The sequence below is a fragment of the Lycium barbarum genome, chromosome 5 (genome assembly GCF_019175385.1).
Source record: "Lycium barbarum isolate Lr01 chromosome 5, ASM1917538v2, whole genome shotgun sequence".
NCBI classification, from domain to species: Eukaryota; Viridiplantae; Streptophyta; class Magnoliopsida; order Solanales; family Solanaceae; genus Lycium; species Lycium barbarum.
The window spans coordinates 7,321,014-7,325,307 of NC_083341.1; positions in this window are offsets into that span (position 1 = coordinate 7,321,014).

The window sequence follows — 4,294 nt, forward strand, 5'->3', positions numbered from 1 at the left end:
GGCTACTCCTATGAATTTAATTTATAGACAATGACAATGTGAGATAGAGAGCTGCAATCCAAAAGGTGTCTTTTGGTGCACTCCAAAAGATACATTTCTCATTTCACATTCACACCTTAAAATCCCAACAATACTGACTTCATCGGTCATTGCTCAATATGCATATGATCAGAGGCGGATCCACCCTTTAGGGTTGGGGTGGCATGGCACCCCCCAGATTGATAAATTTTTTATATACCTATGTTGCAATTTGCTTCAATTAGGTTAAATATTTGATCCTGCCACTCCAGTCGCAAATTAGACAAAGGTGTCATTGCTAGTAGACACAAGTTTAAATCTATCTTGAACATTTCCGACTCCCGCTTTTCTTATGCTTTTTAGTTCCTTGTACCAGTAATTCTCTTTTCGGCTCTCCCAATTTTCTATTTATTTATTTATTATTTATATTATCTTTCCTCTATTCTATTATTTTATCTGTGATCTCTGGCGAGAACACACAAATAGAAACTTTAAAATCCCTTAAATTAAGCATTTTTCTTAATCTCAAATTTGTGAGTATTTAAATTGAAAAACTTGGGTCTCGATGAAAATTTTGGATTGAGATCAAAATTCAATTTATTTTTATTTTTTATAATTTGTTTTGTTTATTACTCCCTCTGTCCATGTTTACTTGTCTATATTTGACTTGGGACACTCTTAATAAGCAATAAATAAAATGAGAAATGAATTGGAGTACTTAATAATAAGGGTAAAATAGGTATAAAATAGTAAATTATGTCTTGGTTTTTCAAACTATACAACTTACAAGTAAAAGTGGACATATATTTTTAGTATAGTGGACACAAATAAAAATGAACGGAGGGAGTGTATTATAAAATATTGTGCTATTCTATAATTGTTAAATTTAATTTAAATCACTTTACGACTTAAATTGTGATGGAAATTTCACAAGCATTGCTTAGAAAAAACATGAAATTTATGATTTATTTTTGAGAACTTGTAGTTTATCTACTTCTACATTTACTTATGGGGTGTAATTACAAATTGAAAAGTTTTTCTATTATTTTTCTTAATTTGATTGGTGTATGAAGATGTTATTTTACTTGTGAAAGTTCATTTTTTAATATACATAAAAGATGCAAGTCCCTCAGTGAAAATGTTGATTTTACCTTGTTGTTAATGGGTGTGATTCCTTGTTTAAGATGTTAATTATGATTTTTGAGATGTAATTTTCATATTTGTAAATAAAAAAAGGCCGATTAAATTGACCCGAATAAATTAAAAAGAGATAGACCCGACCAACACGTTCCTAACAAGATATACATTGAAGAAAATTATGACACCCGACACCTTCAAATCTTAGATCCGCCTCTGCATATGATAGCTAAATAATTCTGTCATTTTTTGTTCCTATATATATAGTATGACCCTATCAATTCGATGCATCAACTGTCTATCATGAATAATATGTTTTCCAACTTGATCAAGAACATTTTCAATTAGGACGTCAAACATATGATGATTATCGGGAAAAATAAATCAGTATCCTCAACGTGCCGGCTGATCGAATATATAAGCTACTCTCTTCCAGCTTATTATTACTTAAACAAAGTTAATTTCTCTTTGCAAGAAGATGAATACTTTTTTCCTTTTAAAAAAAGACTCACTTAATTCCACATATTTTCGTTCTCTATTTAACGTTATATTTTACCTTGTAATCCTTAGAACCTTTCATATATAACTCGATGCATATGTTAAGAGCGAAGTAAAGTAAGAACTACAAGTTAATATACATAATCGCATAACAAGGATATAGTATTGACGAGGATATAAGGGAATAGAAGCAGATTCAAATTTAAATTTAATTTAAGGTTCTTAACACTGGACTCATCTGTTACTAATTGCTGCCACTGATTGGACGAGGCCGAGGAGAAACTAATTTCACCAATAAGTATAAAGCCTTTATGTACATTCACTATTAAGTAAACATTGAACACGAGACAACCAAAAAGTAACTGTTGAAGAATCAAAAAATTAAAGTACCGCATCGGTGATTAATGCGATTGGAGTTTTCTTATATGGATTTGGGCAATTCTCCCCTCGTGAGCTAGCTTTTGGGGTTGAGTTAGGTCAAAAATACATCGATGGTTAATGGAATGAGTGATCTTCTTATATGGACTTGGCAATCCTCCCCTCATGATATAGCTAGAGAATTCATTGTATGTTTCAAATAATAAGCTCACATCTAATATTAGGTAAACTTTTAGTGAGTTTTTACTTATATAATATGTTTGGCTTCGTAAATATTGGGATCAGATACACCTACGACCTCAGAACTGCATCCTCCGCCTTCAAGTCTAATTAAGCCTTTACATACATTCATTATTAAGAAAAACAAAACGGAACACAAGAAGGTCAACAACAACAACAACAATAAAAAACATATAAATAGCTATGGAGACAGCTATATACGTAATTAGTGTATTTGCGCGGTTGTAGAAAAAGTTCTCTTACAAATCATAGAAGTAACACGTTACTCTAAGTGTAACAACACTCTCTTTAAGAAAAAATATCCATGCTGGTGCTGGTATGAGCAATATCTTGTACTTTTTTTTTCAAAAAGTACTAATTAAAAAGAAAGCAAAATGGGAAGTAATCAAAATTGCAAAAACAAAATTGCTGCAATAAAAAATTTCAGACTGAAAATACCAACAATTAAAACAGAATGGCGGTATTTAATTAGAATCGTAGCCATCACAGAAAAATAAAATACAAAATAAAAATTGACAATCAGCATTTCAATAGGGTGATACGATGAGATAAAATTTGTGTGGCTAGAAATCATTTCATTAAGGCTAAAATGATAGATTTAAAGTTGAATTGTTACTAAATATAGAAGGGTCTCATTCTTTTTTAGACTGATTAAAATGAAAAGAGTGTCATATAAATTGGGACGGAAGGAGTAGCTTAAAACAAGCCATAAATAAATTTTGTGTCATCTCACTAAAAATAAAATTAGAAGTTCTAAAGATTGAATGCTTTTTAAAGATAGGGACACATAATTATTTTGACACCAAGAGAAGAATTGTTTGCATGACACAATAAAATGGGACAGCAGGGTGTTACGCTGGATAAGGACTTATAATACATTTATTTCTCCTATTGATAACCCGCTTCTTCCACTGCCGTCAAAATTGTCTGACCATTCACTGTTTTCTTTACAAAATTTTAGTTTTGTGTTTGTTTTACTTTATTTGTTTTCTTGGCTTCTGAATTTGTGAAATCTCAAGTGGAGTCTAAGAGGGAGCTTTTGTCGGTGGCCTTTTTATCTCCATTGTAATATGTTTTGGATTTCTGTCCATGACAATAATGTTTTTTTTTTTTTTTTTTTGAATAATGAAATGATATGGAAAATTTATTTGTGGCTATTGGCTTTGAAGTTGTTTGTTTCTTCAGATTGGTGACATTATAGCAAATGTAATGTTTTGGGATCTTTTAGCTTTGTTCAAGATATATGTTATTTTGATAAGGTTGTAACGATTATAAGCTCTGTAAAGCATATAACAATGAAATGCGTTAGTTTCTTTCAACATGATTCTAAAATTATGGAGAAATGGTAATATCTCCAGTGAGATGCCTATACTCTCATTGGATCAATCAGAATTTGGATTACCTCCTTCTATTTTGTTGAATTGTTCTTTCATTGTGCTCTTGCTGTTAGATTATCACCCCTCAAAATGGACAACTGTCATTCTTTACACAGTGACAGATCCATGGCACCTCCTATGGTAAACTATTCTTAAAACTCTTTAGATTCTTCAAATATTCGACTGCCATTCGGTACATGAACTTAAACTGCTGGTACAGACGAGGTCAAGAATGTCCAGATTATTGCCGACAGTAAAATGCCTAGCATTGAATAGACTGGGCATTCACCTTATCAAGATCTCAAATCATTAATGGGATTTATTTGACACCTCCTAAATGGGTGTTTAAATTGGACCAAACCCCTTCTCAAGCTATGGTAAGACATCGATTTCTCAACGAGATCAATTTTTCGGATTGTATGATGAACTCCTTTAAAATAACATTGGTGCGCGCGTAAACGAGTTACTCTAGTACCAACTGAACTATAACCCTTAGAGCTTGTGATGCATATTTTATCAAAAAGGCAGAGAGCCAATAGGTGGTGAGATTAAAGGTAAGTTAACTTGCATACATTGATCAGGCATAATACCTAGATAATAAGAAAATGTAGAATCAGAACTTGCTGATAGGAGCATGCGTAGCATAA